The sequence below is a fragment of the Ranitomeya imitator genome, chromosome 1, assembly GCF_032444005.1.
Source record: "Ranitomeya imitator isolate aRanImi1 chromosome 1, aRanImi1.pri, whole genome shotgun sequence".
Taxonomy (NCBI): Eukaryota; Metazoa; Chordata; class Amphibia; order Anura; family Dendrobatidae; genus Ranitomeya; species Ranitomeya imitator.
In genome coordinates, this window is record NC_091282.1 from 603420626 (window position 1) to 603443161 (window position 22536).

Sequence of the window (22536 nt, forward strand, 5' to 3'; positions counted from 1 at the left end):
ATTGCTGCAATGCGGTGGCCTCCGGAAAAATGGAAGCAAAGGGCGGCACATGCTCAGATTGAGATCTCAGCGTGATCGCAATCTGCTGCGATGCAGTGGCCTCCGGGAAAATGGCCGCTGGGGCGGCGCATGCTCAGAATCAAATCTCGGCAACGAGATCTCATCTCCCGAGATCTCAATCTGAGCATGTGCGGCCCCTGGCGGACATTTTCCCGGAGGCCACCGCATCGCAGCAATGGATCTACGGGGGCCTCCGGGCTTTAAGAAAATGCCGGCGGAGACCCTGCCCACCACCGCACCACAGAGCACAACCGCTGCACCAGCCTGGGAAGGGAGGCTGCATTGCCCTGCAGAGTTGGACCGGACCGCCACCACAGTATTTTGTAAATATATTCCGACTATAAGACACCCCCCATTTTCCTCCAAAATTTTTTTGGAAAAAAGTGCATCTTATAGTCCACAAAATACGGTACTTGTTCTTAACCGTGATTTGATTTGGGTTCCCTATAATCAATGCAAGGTCAGAGAGTCCCGTCCTTTTTCATTACCAAGAAGAAGTCGGCTCCTGCTGGAGGACTTTTTAATGAAATCCATAGCCAAATTCTCTTCAACATACTTGGACATGGCTAGGGTCTTCACCTAGGACAGAGGATAAATACGAGCTCGTGGAGGTGAGCATCCCGGAAGGTTTATAGGGCAGTTGTACGGTCTATGTGGAGGTAACGTCTCTCCTTTTTTTTTTAATGTAAAAAACGTAAGCATATGAACAGTAGGCAGAGAGTAGTCCTGACAGAGGTGAAATCACAGGCGGCTGGATGGGCCGTACAGGTAGAAAACACTTTCTTCATGACAAGATTGACCCCAATGAAGCACCTCATCACATCTCCAGTCAAGGACGGGTTCATACATGCTGAGTCACGGAAGACCCAGAATGCAGATGAGACAGGCAAGGAAGCACATAGAAGGTGATCTTCTCAGTGTGCTCAGTGACCACCTGGACTGCTTAGTATAGGGGCTTCCCATCGACTGACACCAACAATGGATTCTGGAGATTTTGAACGGGGATCTGGTAGCGATCTACCACTGCTTGCTGTATGACATTCCCTGTGGTGCTGGAATCTAGATAAACTGTCTTCCGAACCAGGAACCTCGACAAGTCACAAATACGATCAGGATCATTGGTAGAGAGGAATTGCTTTTACCCAGGGTAGCCTCTCATAGCAGGCCTAGGCTTAGGAGTTTTCTGGTTTCTCGGGACAAGAGCGAATGAGTGAATAGAAGCACAAGCCCTTGACTCAACAGATCGCCTGCCGTTGCTCATCCAGCCCCACATTGTCAACTTGCATAGGTTCAAGAGATGCTGCAGAAGGTTGAGGAATGAGCGGCACTTGGAAGGACGGAGCCAGACAAAGCGCTTTTCTTTCACACACCGTTTCTCAGGAGCGCTCCTGGAACAGGAGGTCAATTCAGATGGTCAGGGAAATTAGGTTGTCTAGTGTAGTAGGAATGCCTAGGCCTGCTGGCTCATCCTTGATCCTTACAGACAATCTGTCCCAAAGGGCGGCTACCAGTGCCTTATGGTTCCAGCTGAGTTCAGAAGCCAGGGTGCAAAAACGGACTGCTTAATGTGCTACAGACTGGCCTGACTTAGACTGGGGGGAGGGATGAGGCAGCACAAGTAACTTAGCCTGGTTCATCAAATACCTTACTGAACGCCTCCAGTAAGGTTTGCAGGTCTGAAATTATCGCATCTCCTCATTCCCACAAGGGGTTGAGCCATGTCAGGGCCTCTTCTCCAAATTGAGACATTAGAAAAGCTACCTTTGCTTGATCAGAGGGAGACTGGTGGTCCAACAGTTAAAAGTGCAGCGAGCACTGGTTTATAAACCAAAGCCTTGCTTTGGATCTCCATCAAAACGTGGTGCAGACAGACAGGGTCTAGGACTTGAAGCATGACTTGCGGATTCAATATTCACTGCCGAGGTTGCCGTAGGTTGAACCGGAGTGGATGCATCTGGTGTCAACAGTGTCCAGATGGGTGTTAACAGTCTGCAAGTAAGGCAGCATCTTGTCTTGCTGATCTTTCTGAAGGGTCATCTCATGGTACAGGTCCGAGACTGGAGGGGTATGAGAGTCAGCGGGTTCCATGGCCTTAGCAAACTGTTACACTATTACACACACTGTGCCATGGTCTGGAGAGAGCCTGAAGGGGCATAACTAAGCGATCACCTGACTTCGCTACAGCCCTTGATGGTGGATTAGACTTGGCTCCAGATGAACCCCAGATGCTACTCCAGGATGGACCTATAAGGTCTATGGGCTGCACACTGCTCTTCCACATGCTCTTGCTGTTCATGCAAATTTTATATTATATTATTTCTTTAAAATAGTCAATTAAAAGTTATATTTTAACAGGTTTTAGATAGGGATTTTGTTGCCTATTGGCAATTTGTGAGTTCCAAATGGTCGCGCTCTTGCTTTTCTGCACGATTGTACTCTTGCTCTTCTGTATGGTTGTGCTCTTGTGTATGGTTGTTCTTTGTCTTGCGTATGGTTGTGCTCCTCCATATGGTCATGCTCTTGCTCTTCTGCATGATTGTGTTATTGCTTTTTTGTATGGTTGTATTCTTGCGTATGGTTGTACTCATATATGGTCGTGCTATTCCGTATGGTTGTGCTCTTCCTCTTCTGTAAGAGCGTGCTCTTGCTCTTCTGTAAAGTCATGCAGTTGCTCTTCCATAGAGTCTTGCTCCTGCTCTTCCGTTCGGTCCTGCTCTTCCGAACAATTATAGTTTTCCATATGATTGTGCTCTTACTCTTCTGTATGGTTTGTGCTTTTGCTCTTCGGTACAGTACTGCTCTTGCATATGGTCCTGCTCTTGCTCTTCCATATGGTTGTGCTTTTATTCTTCACAATATTTGGGCTCTTGTTCTTCCATATGCTTGTGCTCTTCCGTATGGTTAATGTGATGCTAGTCACTTCTCACGGCCAAACAGCGAGTCAGAATGGTCAATGAGTCCAAAGTCAGAGGCAAGGAGGGTATGTCATAAACAGAAGGAAGAGACAAAAATGTGGTCAGGTAACGTTCCGAGGTTAGAATACCAGAAGGTATTGGATCAGAGCAGAAGGGGTTAAACAGACGAAATCCAAGGTCAGGCAACAAAAGATCAAGCATACAGAAGTCAATTGCAATCACGCGGGATAATTAACACTTGGAGACAGCCGAACTGTCAATCAACACACTGACAGCTCAGCATGCCCCTGTACCAGATTGGATGGCTAAGCTGTCAAAATACTGACAGGTTCAGCACACCCCTGTACCGATTAGACGGCTGAGCTGTCAGTAACTGCATCCCAGACACACTAAGGGGTGGAACCATGTCAGTACCCTCTCTTCTAGAGGGGGCCACCGGACCCCCAGGCTTCCCAGGAAATTTTAGATGGAAGGCCATGACTAACCGATCGGCCTTCACATCTTGAGCAGGGACACAGGATCTCTCCTCTGGTCCGTATCCCCTCCAGTGGATGAAGTACTGGAGGGAATTACGGACCCTCTGAGAATCCACAACCCACTGAACTTCATACTCCAGGCCACTGTCTACTGGAAGCGGAGGATTGACTGCCTCTAGGATCTCATTTGGACCAATAAACTTTGGACCCAACTTTGCCGATGGCACTTTAAGTTTAATGTTCCTAAATGACAACCAAACCTTATCCACCAATGTGAAAATCAGAACCCACTTACCGTTTTCTATTGGCCTTTTCATTTTGGCGAGTCTGAGCAGTCCCAATATTGTTTTGAACCTCCCTCCAGATATTCCCAAGTCTCTGTATGGCGACTTCCACCCCAAGGACATTCAGAACTAATCCTAGAAAATTCACCAAAATGGGGTAGATTGATTTACTGGACTGTTAAAAGCAAACAAAGAGAGGTAAAAATGAAGACCAGTCACGCTGCCTCAAAGCACCTTAAAATTTGTTCCAAAGACTGATTTGTTCTCTCAGTCTGACAGTTTGTTTTAGGGTGGTAAGCAGATGAAAATGACAAGTAAATCCCTATTTTACTGCAAAATGCTATCCAATATTTAGAGACAAATTGTACTCCCCTATCAGACACAATGTTCACAGGGATCCCATGTAATCTTACAATATGAGAAATAAACAACACAACCTGAAGAATGTCTCCTCATTAGGCAATCCTGACAAAGGAGCAAAATGAGCTTGTTTGCTGAATTGATCAACTACTACCCAGATATCAGTTTTCCCATCACAAAGAGGCAAATCTGTAATGAAATCCATGGACAAATGAGTCCATTGGTCTTTCTGTAATTGGCAATGGAGCCAATTCCCTAACCGGCTGGCCATGACTGACTTTGGCACGTGCGCAGACTTCACAAGCTGATGCAAAATCTTTTATATCATTATGCATGGATGGCCACCAAAAACTCTAGCAACGGCTTTCAGTGTAGCAGTAACCCCAGAATGATCACTTAAAACGGAATTAAGTTCCTGTAACACCCGCAATTTTAGGTACAAAGACACAAATAATTTGGACCCTGGGGAAGAGAAAGGAGCCAACGACTGGACTTACAAATCTCCTCTTCCAATTCCGAGATTATCATAGATACCACAATACATTGAGGAATAATGGAAAATGAAGGTTCTGGAGGAGAAATGGAATCTAGACTGAGATAATGCATCAGCTTTCACATTCTTAGACTCTGGCCTGAATGTAATAGAAAAATTAAACCGAAAGAGAAACAAGAACCATCTAGCCTGTCTAGGAGTTAAAGGGCCACTGTCACCCCCTCCAGCCGTTATAAACTAAAAGAGCCACCTTGTGCAGCAGTAATGCTGCAGTCTAACAAGGTGGCTCTTTTAGTTTTTGTTTCTGTTATTGCCACAATAAATTTATTTATAATTCTGCTGAAATACCTGTCTTTGTACCTGGAGGCGGGACTGAAGCCTCCTCTTAGAAGTGCTCAATTGCCGTCAGTCATCTGTTGGGTTGATTTTCGCCGCCCCTCAGCGCTATTATTGTGTGAAATCCGGCGCCTGCGCTCTGCTCTCCTGCCTTGCGCAGGCGCATAGAGCATTATCCGTCCGAGCGCTGATGCTGGGTTCCTTTCTGCGCCTGTGCGGCCAGCCTGTTACTGAATCCCTGCCCCGCACTGTGTTATGCAGTATGCACAGTGCGGGGCTGGGATTCCTGGGCATGCGCACTGCGCTTGTCAGATGCTCCACAGGTCCCCCGCCTTCCAGCGTTGTTCTGTGCGGCTGTTCCAGACGCCGGCAAGGATACCTGTATATTCCGGCAATTCTGAAAGGCGGGGGACCTGGGGAGCGTCTGAGAAGCGCAATGCGCATGCCCAGGAATCCCAGCCCCGCACTGTGCATAATGCATAACACAGTGTGGGGCGGGGATTCAGTAACAGGGTGGTCGCACTGCCTGCACAGGCGCAGAACGGAACCCGGCATCAGAGCTAGGACGGCCGCTGCTCTATGCGCCTGCTCCAGGCAGAAGAGCAGAGCGCAGGCACCGGATTTCGGGCAAATAACAGTGCTGAGGGGGCGGCGACAATCGCCCCAGAAGAGATGACTGACGGCAGTTGGGCGCTTCTAAGAGGAGGCTTCAGACCCGCCTCCATGGACAAAGACAGGTATTTCAGCAGAATTATAAAGACATTTATTGTGGGAATAACAGAAACATAAACTAAAAGAGCCACCTTGTTAGAATGCAGCATTACTGCTGCACAAGGTGGCTCTTTTAGTTTGTAACGGCTGGAGGGGGGTGACAGTGGCCCTTTAACAGTTTAGCCGATTCAATTTAAGCTAAATTCTTGTGATCAGTGACCACCGTAACTGGATGAACGGACCCCTCCAAAAAATGCCTCCAATCCTCAAAGACCAATTTCACAGCAAGTAACTCCCGATTCCAAACATCATAACTTCTCTGTCGGTGAAAATGTTTTAGAAAAAAAAAAAAAGAACATGAACGCAGATTAGTCAGAGGTTTGGGCCCTCTCCGAAGCATCAACTTCCACAATGAATGGTTCTTGGAGATCAGGTTGGATCAGAATGGATGCAGACATAAAACACTCTTAATTTTTTGAAAGCCATGATAGCACTAGGCGATCAAACCTTGAGGTTCGCCCCTTTATGCGACAAAGGTTCTGCAAAAACCCCTTGATAAATGTTCTATAATAGTTGGCAAATCCAGGAAAACGCTGCAATGGCTTAATATCACGAGGTTGAACCCAATCAATTATGGCTTGCACCTTCCCAGGGTCTATCTTAACCCCTTAGTGACAGAGCCAATTTGGTACTTAATGACCGAGCCAATTTTTACAATTCTGACCACTGTCACTTTATGAGGTTATAACTCTGGAACGCTTTAACGGATCCCGCTGATTCTGAGATTGTTTTTTCGTGACATATTGTACTTCATGTTAGTGGTAACATTTCTTCGATATTACTTGCGATTATTTATGAAAAAAACGGAAATATGGCGAAAATTTTTAAAATTTTGCAATTTTCAAACTTTGTATTTTTATGCCCTTAACCCCTCTGTGACCTTAGACGTACTATCCCGTCGAGGTGCCCTGGGCTTATCTGACCCTGGACGGGATAGTACGTCATAGCCGATCGGCCGCGCTCACGGGGGGAGCGCGGCCGATCGCGGCCGGGTGTCAGCTGCTTATCGCAGCTGACATCCGGCACTATGTGCCAGGAGCGGTCACGGACCGCCCCCGGCACATTAACCCCTGGCACACCGCGATCAAAGATGATCGCGATGTGCCGGCGGTGCAGGGAAGCACCGCGCAGGGAGGGGGCTCCCTGCGGGCTTCCCTGAGCCCCCCGCAGCAACGCGATGTGATCGCGTTGCTGCGAGGGTCTCCTCACCTCCCTCCCTGCTCGAGCCCCGGATCCAAGATGGCCGCGGATCCGGGTCCTGCAGGGAGGGAGGTGGCTTCACAGAGCCTGCTCAGAGCAGGCACTGTGAAGCAGCCTGCACTCCTATCAGATCAGTGATCTGACAGAGTGCTGTGCAAACTGTCAGATCACTGATCTGTGATGTCCCCCCCTGGGACAAAGTAAAAAAGTAAAAAAAAATTTTTTCCAAATGTGTAAAAAAAAAAAAAAAAAATATTCCAAAATAATGAAAAAAAAAAAAAATATTATTCCCATAAATACATTTCTTCATCTAAATAAAAAAAAAAAACCAATAAAAGTACACATATTTAGTATCGCCGCGTCCGTAACGACCCGACCTATAAAACTGTCCCACTAGTTAACCCCTTCAGTAAACACCGTAAGAAAAAAAAAAAAAAAACGAGGCAAAAAACAACGCTTTATTATCATACCGCCGAACAAAAAGTGGAATAACACGCGATCAAAAGGACAGATATAAATAACCATGGTACCGCTGAAAGCGTCATATTGTCCCGCAAAAAAAGAGCCGCCATACAGCATCATCAGCAAAAAAATAAAAAAGTTATAGTCCTGAGAATAAAGCGATGCAAAAATAATTATTTTTTCTGTAAAATAGTTTTTATCGTATAAAAGCACCAAACCATAAAAAAATGATATAAATGAGGTATCGCTGTAATCGTACTGACCCGAAGAATAAAACTGCTTTATCAATTTTACCAAACGCGGAACGGTATAAACGCCTCCCCCAATAGAAATTCATGAATAGCTGGCTTTTGGTCATTCTTCCTCACAAAAATCGGAATAAAAAGCGATAAAAAAATGTCACGTGCCCAAAAATGTTTTCAATAAAAACGTCAACTCGTCCCGCAAAAAACAAGACCTCACATGACTCTGTGGACCAAAATATGGAAAAATTATAGCTCTCAAAATGTGGTATTGCAAAAAATATTTTTTGCAATAAAAAGGGTCTTTCAGTGTGTGACGGCTGCCAATCATAAAAATCCGCTAAAAAACTCGCTATAAAAGTAAATCAAACCCCCCTTCATCACCCCCTTAGTTAGGGAAAAATAAAAAAAAATGTATTTATTTCCATTTTCCCATTAGGGCTAGGGTTAGGGCTAGGGTTAGGGCTAGGGTTAGGGCTAGGGTTAGGGCTAGGGTTAGGGCTAGGGCTAGGGTTAGGGTTAGGGTTAGGGCTAGGGTTAGGGCTAGGGTTAGGGCTAGGGTTAGGGCTAGGGTTAGGGCTAGGGTTAGGGTTAGGGTTGGGGCTACAGTTAGGGTTGGGGCTAAAGTTAGGGTTAGGGTTTAGATTACATTTACAGTTGGGAATAGGGTTGGGATTAGGGTTAGGGGTGTGTCAGGGTTAGAGGTGTGGTTAGGGTTACCGTTGGAATTAGGGTTAGGGGTGTGTTTAGATTAGGGTTTCAGTTATAATTGGGGGGTTTCCACTGTTTCGGCACATCAGGGGCTCTCCAAACACGACATGGCGTCCGATCTCAATTCCAGCCAATTCTGCGTTGAAAAAGTAAAACAGTGCTCCTTCCCTTCCGAGCTCTCCTGTGTGCCCAAACAGGGGTTTACCCCAACATATGGGGTATCAGCGTACTCAGGACAAATTGGACAACAACTTTTGTGGACCAATTTCTCCTGTTACCCTTGGGAAAATACAAAACTGGGGGCTAAAAAATAATTTTTGTGGGAAAACAAAAAGATTTTTTATTTTCACGGCTCTGCGTTATAAACTGTAGTGAAACACTTGGGGGTTCAAAGTTCTCACAACACATCTAGATAAGTTCATTGAGGGGTCTAGTTTCCAATATGGGGTCACTTGTGGGGGGTTTCTACTGTTTAGGTACATTAGGGGCTCTGCAAACGCAATGTGACGCCTGCAGACCAATCCATCTAAGTCTGCATTCCAAATGATGCTCCTTCCCTTCCGAGCCCTCCCATGCGCCCAAACGGTGGTTCCCCCCCACATATCGGGTATCAGCGTACTCAGGACAAATTGGACAACAACATTTAGGGTCCAATTTCTCCTGCTAACCTTGGAAAAATACAAAACTGGGGGCTAAAATATAATTTTTGTGGAAAAAAAAATATTTTTTATTTGCATGGCTCTGCGTTATAAACTGTAGTGAAATACTTGGGGGTTCAAAGCTCTCACAACACATCAAGATGAGTTCCTTAGGGGGTCTACTTTCCAAAATGGTGTCACTTGTGGGGGGTTTCTACTGTTTAGGTACATTAGGGGCTCTGCAAACGCAATGTGACGCCTGCAGACCATTCCATCTAAGTCTGCATTCCAAATGGCGCTCCTTCCCTTCCGAACCCTCCCATGCGCCCAAACGGTGGTTCCCCCCCACATATGGGGTATCAGCGTACTTAGGACAAATTGGACAACAACTTTTGGGGTCCAATTTCTCCTGTTACCCTAGGGAAAATACAAAACTGGGGGCTAAAAAATAATTTTTGTGGGAAAAAAATTTTGTTTTATTTTTATGGCTCTGCATTATAAACTTCTGTGAAGCCCTTGGTGGGTCAAAGTGCTCACCACACATCCAGATAAGTTCCTTAGGGGGTCTACTTTCCAAAATGGTGTCACTTGTGGGGGGTTTCAATGTTTAGGCACATCAGTGGCTCTCCAAACGCAACATGGCGTCCCATCTCAATTCCTGTCAATTTTGCATTGAAAAGTCAAACGGCGCTCCTTCCCTTCCGAGCTCTCCCATGCGCCCAAACAGTGGTTTACTGCCACATATAGGGTATCAGCGTACTCGGGACAAATTGGACAACAACTTTTGAGGTCCAATTTCTTCTCTTACCCTTGGAAAAATAAAAAATTGGGGGCAAAAATATAATTTTTGTGAAAAAATATGATTTTTTATTTTTACGGTTCTGCATTATAAACTTCTGTGAAGCACTTGGTGGGTCAAAGTGCTCACCACACCTCTAGATAAGTTCCTTAGGGGGTCTACTTTCCAAAATGGTGTCACTTGTGGGGGGTTTCAATGTTTAGGCACATCAGTGGCTCTCCAAACGCAACATGGCGTCCCATCTCAATTTCTGTCAATTTTGCATTGAAAAGTCAAACTGCGCTCCTTCCCTTCCGAGCTCTGCCATGCGCCCAAACAGTGGTTTACTGCCACATATGGGGTATCAGCATACTCAGGACAAATTGGACAACAACTTTTGAGGTCCAATTTCTTCTCTTACCCTTGGAAAAATAAAAAATTGGGGGCAAAAATATAATTTTTGTGAAAAAATATGATTTTTTATTTTTACGGTTCTGCATTATAAACTTCTGTGAAGCACTTGGTGGGTCAAAGTGCTCACCACACATCCAGATAAGTTCCTTAGGGGGTCTACTTTCCAAAATGGTGTCACTTGTGGGGGGTTTCAATGTTTAGGCACATCAGTGGCTCTCCAAACGCAACATGGCGTCCCATCTCAATTCCTGTCAATTTTGCATTGAAAAGTCAAATAGCGCTCCTTCCCTTCCGAGCTCTCCCATGCGCCCAAACAGTGGTTTACTGCCACATATGGGGTATCAGCGTACTCAGGACAAATTGGACAACAACTTTTTGGGTCCAATTTCTCCTGTTACCCTTGGTAAAATAAAACAAATTGGAGCTGAAGTAAATTTTTTGTGTAAAAAAGTTAAATGTTCATTTTTATTTAAACATTCCAAAAATTCCTATTAAACACCTGAAGGGTTAATAAACTTCTTGAATGTGGTTTTGAGCACCTTGAGGGGTGCAGTTTTTAGAATGGTGTCACACTTGGGCATTTTCTATCATATAGACCCCTCAAAATGACTTCAAACGAGACGTGGTCCCTAAAAAAAAATGGTGTTGTAAAAATGAGAAATTGCTGGTCAACTTTTAACCCTTATAACTCCCTAACAAAAAAAAAAATTGGTTCCAAAATTATGCTGATGTAAAGGAGACATGTGGGAAATGTTACTTATTAAGTATTTTGTGTGACATATCTCTGTGATTTAATTGCATAAATATTCAAAGTTTGAAAATTGCGAAATTTTCAAAATTTTCGCCAAATTTCCGTTTTTTTCACAAATAAACGCAGGTACTATCAAAGAAATTTTACCACTATCATGAAGTACAATATGTCACGAGAAAACAATGTCAGAATCACCAGGATCCGTTGAAGCGTTTCGGAGTTATAACCTCATAAAGGGACAGTGGTTAGAATTGTAAAAATTGGCCTGGTCATTAACGTGCAAACCACCCTTGGGGGTAAAGGGGTTAAATCAGATAGATCTGTCACGAAAAATAGTTAATAAATAACATTTCCCACATGTCTACTTTACATCAGCACAATTTTGGAAACAAATTTTTTTTTTGTTAGGGAGTTATAAGGGTTAAAAGTTGACCAGCAATTTCTCATTTTTACAACACCATTTTTTTTTAGGGACCACATCACATTTGAAGTCATTTTGAGGGGTCTATATGATAGAAAATACCCAAGTGTGACACCATTCTAAAAACTACACCCCTCAAGGTTCTCAAAACCACATTCAAGAAGTTTATTAACCCTTTACGTGCTTCACAGGAACTGAAACAATGTGGAAGGAAAAAATGAACATTTAACTTTTTTTGCAAACATCTTAATTCAGAACCATTTTTTTAATTTTCATATGTGTAAAAACAGAAATGTAACCATAAATTTTGTTATGTAATTTCTCCTGAATACGCCAATACCCCATATGTGGGGGTAAACCACTGTTTGGGCGCACCGCAGAGCTTCGAAGTGAAGGAGCGCCGTTTGACTTTTTCAATGCAGAATTGACTGGAATTGAACTCGGACGCCATGTCACGTTTAGAGAGCCCCTGATGTACCTAAACAGTGGAACCTCCCCACAAGTGACACCATTTTGGAAACTAGACCCCTTAAGGAACTTATCTATATGTGTGGTGAGCACTTTGAACCCCCAAGTGCTTCACGGAAGTTTATAACATAGAGCCGTGAAAATAAAAAATCGCTTTTGTTTACACAAAAATTATCTTTTCACCCACAAATTCTTATTTTCACAAGGGTGACAGGAGAAATTAGACCACAAAAGTTGTTGTGCGATTTCTCCTGAATACGTCAATACCCCATATGTGAGGGTAAACCACTGTTTGGGAGCACCGCAGAGCTTGGAAGGGAAGGAGTGCCGTTTTACTTTTTCAATGTAGAATTGTCTGGAATTGAGATCGGACGCCATGTTGCGTTTGCAGAGCCCCTGGTGTGCCTAAACAGTGGAAACCCCCCACAAGTGACACCATTTTGGAAACTAGACCCCTTAAGGAACTTATCTAGATGTGTGGTGAGAACTTTGAATGCCCAAGTGCTTCACGGAAGTTTAGAATGCAGAGTCGTGAAAATAAAAAATATTTTTTTTTCCACAAAAAAGATTTTTTAGCCTCCAAGTTTTTATTTTCACAAGGGTAACAAGAGAGATTGGACCCGAAAAGTTGTTGTCCAATTTGTCCCGAGTATGCTGGTACCCCATATGTGGGGGTAAACCACTGTTTGGGCGCACGGCAGAGCTCGGAAGGAAGGAGCTCCGTTTTGGAATGCAGATTTTGATAGAATGGTCTGCGGGCGTTATGTTGCGTTTGCAGAGCCCCTGATGTACCTAACCAGTAGAAACCCTCCACAAGTGACCCCATTTTGGAAACTAGACCCCCCAAGGAACTTATCTAGATGTGTGGTGAGAACTTTGAATGCCCAAGTGCTTCACAGAAGTTTAGAATGCAGAGTCGTGAAAATAAAAAAATATTTTTTTTTCCACAAAAAAGATATTGTAGCCCCCAAGTTTTTATTTTCACAAGGGTAACAGGAGAAATTGGACTGCAATAGTTGTTGTCCAATTTATCCCGAGTACGCTGATGCGCCATATGTGGGGGTAACCCACTGTTTGGGCACACGGCAGAGCTCAGAAGGGAGGGAGCACCATTTGACTTTTTGAGCGCAAAATTGGCTGTCGTGTTTGGAGACCCCCTGATGTACCTAAACAGTGGAAACCCCCCAATTCTAGCTCCAACCCTAACCCCAACACACCCCTAACCCTAATCCCAACCCGATCCATAATCCTAATCACTAACCCTAACGATAATCACAACCCTTAACCCAAAACAACTCTAATGTCAACCGTAACAATAACCCTAATCAAAACCCTAAATCCAACACACCCCTAATCCTAATCTCAACCCTAACCTCAAACCTAACCCTAATCCCAATACACCCCTAATCACAACCCTAACCTTAACCCTAATCCCAAACCTAACCCTAATCTCAAGCGTAACCTGTTATGAAAGGCAATTCAGTACTACAATGGACATAGCGGTCAGAGCACATACAGTGATCTGACAATAACCCAAAATCATAGAACGAGCTCTGAGACGTGGGAACTCTGCAGACCGCAATCCCTAATCCTCTCCAAACACTAGAGGCAGCCGTGGATTGCGCCTAACTCTGCCTATGCAACTCGGCACAGCCTGAGAAACTAACTAGCCTGAAGATAGAAAATAAGCCTACCTTGCCTCAGAGAAATACCCCAAAGGAAAAGGCAGCCCCGAACATATAATGACTGTGAGTTAAGATGAAAAGACAAACGTAGAGATGAAATAGATTCAGCAAAGTGAGGCCCGACTTTCTTAACAGATCGAGGATAGAAAAGGTAACTTTGCGGTCTACACAAAACCCTAAAGAAAACCACGCAAAGGGGGCAAAAAGACCCTCCGTACCGAACTAACGGCACGGAGGTACACCCTTTGCGTCCCAGAGCTTCCAGCAACAAATTAGACAAGCTGGACAGAAAAAATAGCAAACAAATAGCAAAGAAGAACTTAGCTATTCAGAGCAGCAGGCCACAGGAATGATCAGGGAAAAGCAAGTCCAACACTGGAACATTGACAGGAAGCCAGGATCAAAGCATTAGGTGGAGTTAAGTAGAGAAGCACCTAACGACCTCACCAGATCACCTGAGGGAGGAAACTCAGAAGCCGCAGTACCACTTCCCTCCACCAACAGAAGCTCACAGAGAGAATCAGCCGAAGTACCACTTGTGACCACAGGAGGGAGCACTGCCACAGAATTCACAACAGTACCCCCCCCTTGAGGAGGGGTCACCGAACCCTCACCAGAGCCCCCAGGCCGACCAGGATGAGCCACATGAAAGGCACGAACAAGATCGGGAGCATGGACATCGGAGGCAAAAACCCAGGAATTATCTTCCTGAGCATAACCCTTCCATTTAACCAGATACTGGAGTTTCCGTCTAGAAACACGAGAATCCAAAATCTTCTCCACAATATACTCCAATTCCCCCTCCACCAAAACCGGGGCAGGAGGATCAACAGATGGAACCATAGGTGCCACGTATCTCCGCAACAATGACCTATGGAATACGTTATGTATGGAAAAAGAATCTGGAAGGGTCAGACGAAAATACACAGGATTAAGAACCTCAGAAATCCTATACGGACCAATGAAACGAGGTTTAAACTTAGGAGAGGAAACCTTCATAGGAATATGACGAGAAGATAACCAAACCAGATCCCCAACACGAAGTCGGGGACCCACACGGCGTCTGCGATTAGCGAAACGTTGAGCCTCCTCCTGGGACAAGGTCAAATTGTCCACTACATGAGTCCAAATCTGCTGCAACCTGTCCACCACAGTATCCACACCAGGACAGTCCGAAGACTCAACCTGTCCTGAAGAGAAACGAGGATGGAACCCAGAATTGCAGAAAAATGGCGAAACCAAGGTAGCCGAGCTGGCCCGATTATTAAGGGCGAACTCAGCCAAAGGCAAGAAGGACACCCAGTCATCCTGATCGGCAGAAACAAAGCATCTCAGATATGTTTCCAAGGTCTGATTGGTTCGTTCGGTCTGGCCATTAGTCTGAGGATGGAAAGCCGAGGAAAAAGACAAGTCAATGCCCATCCTACCACAAAAGGCTCGCCAAAACCTTGAAACAAACTGGGAACCTCTGTCAGAAACTATATTCTCTGGAATGCCATGTAAACGAACCACATGCTGGAAGAACAATGGCACCAAATCAGAAGAGGAAGGCAATTTAGACAAGGGTACCAGATGGACCATCTTAGAAAAGCGATCACAGACCACCCAAATGACTGACATCTTTTGAGAAACGGGAAGATCAGAAATAAAATCCATAGAGATATGTGTCCAAGGCCTCTTCGGGACCGGCAAGGGCAAAAGCAACCCACTGGCACGAGAACAGCAGGGCTTAGCCCGAGCACAAATCCCACAGGACTGCACAAAAACACGCACATCCCGCGACAGAGACGGCCACCAAAAGGATCTAGCCACCAACTCTCTGGTACCAAAGATTCCAGGATGACCAGCCAACACCGAACAATGAACCTCAGAGATAACTTTATTGGTCCACCTATCAGGGACAAACAATCTCTCCGCTGGACAACGATCAGGTTTATTAGCCTGAAATTTTTGCAGCACCCGCCGCAAATCAGGGGAGATGGCAGACACAATTACTCCTTCCTTGAGGATACCCGCCGGCTCAGACAAACCCGGAGAGTCGGGCACAAAACTCCTAGACAGAGCATCCGCCTTCACATTTTTAGAGCCCGGAAGGTACGAAATCACAAAGTCAAAACGGGCAAAAAACAGCGACCAACGAGCCTGTCTAGGATTCAACCGCTTAGCAGACTCAAGATAAGTCAAGTTCTTATGATCAGTCAATACTACCACGCGATGCTTAGCTCCTTCAAGCCAATGACGCCACTCCTCGAATGCCCACTTCATGGCCAGCAACTCTCGGTTGCCCACATCATAATTTCGCTCAGCAGGTGAAAACTTCCTGGGAAAAAAAGCGCATGGTTTCATCACAGAGCAATCAGAACCTCTCTGCGACAAAACAGCCCCTGCTCCAATCTCAGAAGCATCAACCTCAACCTGGAACGGAAGAGAAACATCTGGTTGACACAACACAGGGGCAGAAGAAAAACGACGCTTCAAGTCTTGAAAAGCTTCCACAGCAGCAGAAGACCAATTGACCAAATCAGCACCCTTCTTGGTCAAATCGGTCAATGGTTTGGCAATACTAGAAAAATTGCAGATGAAGCGACGATAAAAATTAGCAAAGCCCAGGAACTTTTACAGACTTTTCAGAGATGTCGGCTGAGTCCAATCATGGATGGCTTGGACCTTAACAGGATCCATCTCGATAGTAGAAGGGGAAAAGATGAACCCCAAAAATGAAACCTTCTGCACACCAAAGAGACACTTTGATCCCTTCACAAACAAAGAATTAGCACGCAAGACCTGAAAAACTGTTCTGACCTGCTTCACATGAGACTCCCAATCATCCGAGAAGATCAAAATGTCATCCAAGAACACAATCAGGAATTTATCCAGGTACTCTCTGAAGATGTCATGCATAAAGGACTGAAACACTGATGGAGCATTGGCAAGTCCGAATGGCATCACTAGATACTCAAAATGACCCTCGGGCGTATTAAATGCAGTTTTCCATTCATCTCCTCGCCTGATTCGCACCAGATTATATGCACCACGAAGATCTATCTTGGTGAACCAACTAGCCCCCTTAATCCGAGCAAACAAATCAGATAACAATGGCAAGGGGTACTGAAATTTAACCGTGATCTTATTTAGAAGGCGGTAATCTATACAAGGTTTCAGCGAACCATCCTTCTTGGCTACAAAAAAGAACCCTGCTCCTAATGGTGACGATGACGGGCGAATATGCCCCTTCTCCAGGGATTCCTTCACATAACTGCGCATAGCGGTGCTCAGGAACGGATAAATTAAACAGTCGACCTTTTGGGAATTTACTACCAGGAATCAAATTGATAGCACAATCACAATCCCTATGCGGAGGTAGGGCATCGGACTTGGGCTCATCAAATACATCTCGGTAATCAGACAAGAACTCTGGAACCTCAGAAGGGGTGGATGACGAAATTGACAGAAATGGAACATCACCATGTACCCCCTGACAACCCCAGCTGGACACCGACATGGATTTCCAATCTAATACTGGATTATGGGCTTGTAGCCATGGCAACCCCAACACGACCACATCATGCAGATTATGCAACACCAGAAAGCGAATAACCTCCTGATGTGCAGGAGCCATGCACATGGCCAGCTGGGTCCAGTATTGAGGCTTATTCTTGGCCAAAGGCGTGGCATCAATTCCTCTCAATGGAATAGGACACTGCAAGGGCTCTAAGAGAAACCCACAACGCTTAGCATACTCCAAGTCCATCAAATTCAGGGCAGCGCCTGAATCCACAAATGCCATGACAGAATACGATGACAAAGAGCAGATCAAGGTAACGGACAGAAGAAATTTTGACTGTACCGTACCAATGGTGGCAGACCTAGCGAACCGCTCAGTGCGCTTAGGACAATCAGAGATAGCATGAGTGGAATCACCACAGTAGAAACACAGCCCATTCAGACGTCTGTGTTCTTGCCGTTCAACTCTGGTCAAAGTCCTATCGCACTGCATAGGCTCAGGTTTAAGCTCAGGTAATACCGCCAAATGGTGCACAGATTTACGCTCACGCAAGCGTCGACCGATCTGAATGGCCAAAGACATAGACTCATTCAAACCAGCAGGCATAGGAAATCCCACCATGACATCCTTAAGGGCTTCAGAGAGACCCTTTCTGAACATAGCTGCCAGCGCAGATTCATTCCATTGAGTGAGCACGGACCACTTTCTAAATTTCTGACAATATACCTCTATCTCATCCTGACCCTGACAAAGGGCCAGCAAATTTTTCTCTGCCTGATCCACTGAATTAGGTTCATCGTACAGCAATCCGAGCGTCAGGAAAAACGCATCGATATTACTCAATGCAGGATCTCCTGGCGCAAGAGAAAATGCCCAGTCCTGAGGGTCGCCGCGCAAAAAAGAAATAACAATCAAAACCTGTTGAACTGGATCACCAGAGGAGCGAGGTTTCAAGGCCAGAAATAATTTACAATTATTTTTGAAACTCAGAAACTTAGTTCTATCTCCAAAAAACAAATCAGGAATAGGAATTCTTGGTTCCAACATAGCTTTCTGATCAATAGTGTCTTGAATCTTTTGTGCTCTTGCCGAGAGCTGATCCACAAATGAAGACAGACTTCTAATGTCCATCGCTACACCTGTGTACTGAACCACCCAAATGTCTAGGGAAAAAAAAAGGCAAAACACAGTGCAAAGAAAAAAAAATGGTCTCAGAACTTCTTTTTTCCCTCTATTGAGAATCATTAGTACTTTAGGCTTACTGTACTGTTATGAAAGGCAATTCAGTACTACAATGGACATAGCGGTCAGAGCACATACAGTGATCGGACAATAACCCAAAATCATAGAACGAGCTCTGAGACGTGGGAACTCTGCAGACCGCAATCCCTAATCCTCTCCAAACAACACTAGAGGCAGCCGTGGATTGCGCCTAACTCTGCCTATGCAACTCGGCACAGTCTGAGAAACTAACTAGCCTGAAGATAGAAAATAAGCCTACCTTGCCTCAGAGAAATACCCCAAAGGAAAAGGCAGCCCCCCACATATAATGACTGTGAGTTAAGATGAAAAGACAAACGTAGAGATGAAATAGATTCAGCAAAGTGAGGCCCGACTTTCTTAACAGATCGAGGATAGAAAAGGTAACTTTGCGGTCTACACAAAACCCTAAAGAAAACCACGCAAAGGGGGCAAAAAGACCCTCCGTACCGAACTAACGGCACGGAGGTACACCCTTTGCGTCCCAGAGCTTCCAGCAACAAATTAGACAAGCTGGACAGAAAAAATAGCAAACAAATAGCAAAGAAGAACTTAGCTATTCAGAGCAGCAGGCCACAGGAATGATCAGGGAAAAGCAAGTCCAACACTGGAATATTGACAGGAAGCCAGGATCAAAGCATTAGGTGGAGTTAAGTAGAGAAGCACCTAACGACCTCACCAGATCACCTGAGGGAGGAAACTCAGAAGCTGCAGTACCACTTCCCTCCACCAACAGAAGCTCACAGAGAGAATCAGCCGAAGTACCACTTGTGACCACAGGAGGGAGCACTGCCACAGAATTCACAACAGTAACCCTAATGCTAACCCTAATCCAAACCCTAACCCTAATCCCAACTCTAACCCTAACTTTAGCCCCAACCCTAGCCCTAACTTTAGCCCCAACCCTAGCCCTAAGGCTACTTTCACACTTTCGTCGTTTGGCATCCGTCGCAATCCGTCGTTTTGGACAAGAAACGGATCCTGCAAATGTACCCGCAGGATGCGTTTTTTTGCCCATAGACTTGTATTGCCGACGGATCGTGACGGATGGCCACACGTCGCGTCCGTCGTGCACTGGATCAGTGTTTTGGCGGACCATCCGCACAAAAAAAGTTCAATGTAACGTTTTTTTGTACGTCGCATCCGCCATTTCTGACCGCGCATGCGTGGACGTAACTCCGCCCCCTTCTCCCCAGGACATAGATTGGGCAGCGGATGCATTGAAAAACTACAACCACTGCCCACGTTGTGCACAATTTTCACAACGTGCGTCGGTATGTCGGGCCGATGCATTGTGACGGCCCCGTACTGACGTAAGTGTGAAAGAAGCCTAACCCTAAATTTAGCGCCAACCCTAACCCTAAATTTAGCCCCAACCCTAACCCTAAATTTAGCCCCAACCCTAAATTTAGCCCTAACCCTAGCCCTAACTGTAATTTTAGCCCCAACTGCTCTTCTTCTGCCGGCCGGCAGATGGAGACAGATGGCGGGCGCACTGCGCATGCGCCTGCCATTTTCTTTTCCCCGGCGGCCAGAAGGAGCAGCAGGAGGACCCAGGGACACCGGTGAGTATGATAGGGTCCCCGAATCCCCCTATTTCTCTGTCCTCTGATGTGCGATCACATCAGAGGACAGAGAATTACACTTTGCTTTTTTTTTTTTTTGAGGTCGCCGGTAAACAGTTAATTACCGGCGATTGCAAAACAGGGGTCGGTAAAACCGACCCCGATCATGCTCTTTGGGGTCTCGGCTACCCCCGGTAGCCGAGACCCCAAAGATTCTCCCGGGGTAGGCCGGCGGGCGCACTGCGCATGCGCCCGCCATTTTGAAGATGGCGGCGCCCATTTGGAGCCATGAGGAGCACCAGGGGAGACAGGTGAGTATCGGGGGGCGATCGGGGACCCCTTTTCTCCCCCCGAATCATGTTCTCTGGGGTCTCGGCCACCCCCGGCAGCCGAGACCCCGGAGAAAATCGGACTCTGGGGGGCGCTATTCACTTTTTCCACAGCGCCATTAATTAACGGTGCTGTGGTTTAAGTACCCTTAGCGGCCGCCATTAAAAGGCGTATCGGCGGTCGCTAAGGGGTTAAACCCTTCTGCTGACAAAATAAACCCAAAGAAAGAGATTTACTGAACAAAAAAAACAAACATATTTCTCTAATTTAGCAGACAAGGAGCTCTCCCTTCATCTGTGTGACACAACACGGACCTGTTCCTGGTGAGTGTCCAAATCTGGCAAGAAAATTATAATGTCATCGAGGTGAATCACAACATATCTTCCAATGCAATCAGAGAAAATATAATTCATAAAATTTTGAAACACAGCAGGTGCATTAGGTAATCTGAAAGGCATGACAAGGTTTTCAAAGACTCTCAGATGTCAAAAACGCTGTTTTCCAATCATCACCCTTCCTGATGCGGATTAAATTGTAAGCACCTCTAATATCAAGCTTATAAAAAACCCTGGCCCCCAGAAGCTGATTATATACAGTACAGACCAAGAGTTTGGACACACCTTCTCATTTAAAGATTTTTCTGTATTCTCATGACTATGAAAATTGTACATTCACACTGAATAGCCCTTACACAGCCTGGAGGTGTGTTTGGGGTCATTGTCCTGTTGAAAAATAAATGATGGTCCAACTACACGCAAACCGGATGGAATAGCATGCGCTGCAGGATGCCTTCAATTTTGAATAAATCCCAGTGTCACCAGCAAAGCACCCCCACACCATGACACCTCCTCCTCCATGCTTCACGGTGGGAACCTGGCATGTAGCATCTATCCGTTCACCTTTTCTGCGTCGCACAAAGACACGGTGGTTGGAACCAAAGATCTCAAATTTGGACTCATTAGACCAAAGCACAGATTTCCACTGGTCTAATGTAAATTCTTTGTGTTCTTTAGCCCAAACAAGTCTTTTCTGCTTGTTGCGTGTCCTTAGCAGTGGTTTCCTAGCGGCTATTTTACCATGAAGGCCTGCTGCATAAAGTATCCTCTTAACAGTTGTAGAGATGTGTCTGCTGCTAGATCTGTTGTGAATTTGCTTTTTGGCTCCCTCTAGTGGTTACTAGTTTTTTGACTCTGGTTTTTCTGTCTTTCCTTTTATCCGCACCTGGGTCGTTAGTTAGGGGCGTTGCTTTATAAGCTCCCTGGACACTCAGTTCTATGCCTGGCAACGTAGTTATCAGAGCTAATCTGCTGTGCTCTTGTCTACTGATCCTGGTCCGGTTATTCAGCTAAGTCATTTACTTTGCTTTTTGCTATTTGTTTTTGGTTTTGTATTTTTGTCCAGCTTGTTCCTAATCTGTATCCTGACTTTTGCTGGAAGCTCTAGGGCGCTGGTGTTCTCCCCCCGGACCGTTAGACGGTTCGGGGGTTCTTGAATTTCCAGTGTGGATTTTTGATAGGGTTTTTTGTTGACCATATAAGTTACCTTTCTATATTCTGCTATTAGTTAGCGGGCCTCTCTGTGCTAAACCTGGTTCATTTCTGTGTTTGTCATTTCCTCTTACCTCACCGTTATTATTTGTGGGGGGCTTCTATCCTGCTTTGGGGTCCCTTTCTCTGGAGGCAAGAGAGGTCTTTGTTTTCCTCTACTAGGGGTATTTAGTTTCTCCGGCTGGCGCGAGTCATCTAGGATCAACGTAGGTATGACCCCCGGCTACTTCTAGTGTTGGCGTTAGGAGTAGATATATGGTCAACCCAGTTACCACTGCCCTATGAGCTGGATTTTTGTATCTTGCAGACTTCCACGTTCCTCTGAGACCCTCGCCATTGGGGTCATAACAGTTTGCCAGGCCTATATTAAATGTTTAATGCATTGCAAAAGAGGGATTATAAGAAAGAAGATTCTGAGTTTTTTTTTTTTTTCTCCTCTCTCATTTTTTTTTTTTTTCTTCATCCCCTTTACCTCAGAGTGGCTTATGCTTGCTGCAGACATGAATGTCCAGACCTTGATTACAAGTGTGGACCAGCTGGCTACTCGTGTGCAGGGCATACAAGATTATGTTATCAGAAGTCCTGGGTCAGAACCTAAGATACCGATTCCTGAACTGTTTTCCGGAGACAGGTTTAAGTTTAGGAATTTCAAGAATAATTGTAAATTGTTTTTGTCCCTGAGACCCTGTTCATCTGGAGACTCCGCTCAGCAAGTAAAAATTGTTATTTCGTTCTTACGGGGTGACCCTCAAGATTGGGCTTTTTCGCTGGCGCCAGGAGATCCGGCATTGGCTGATATTGATGCGTTTTTTCTGGCGCTCGGTTTACTTTATGAGGAACCCAATCTTGAGATTCAGGCAGAAA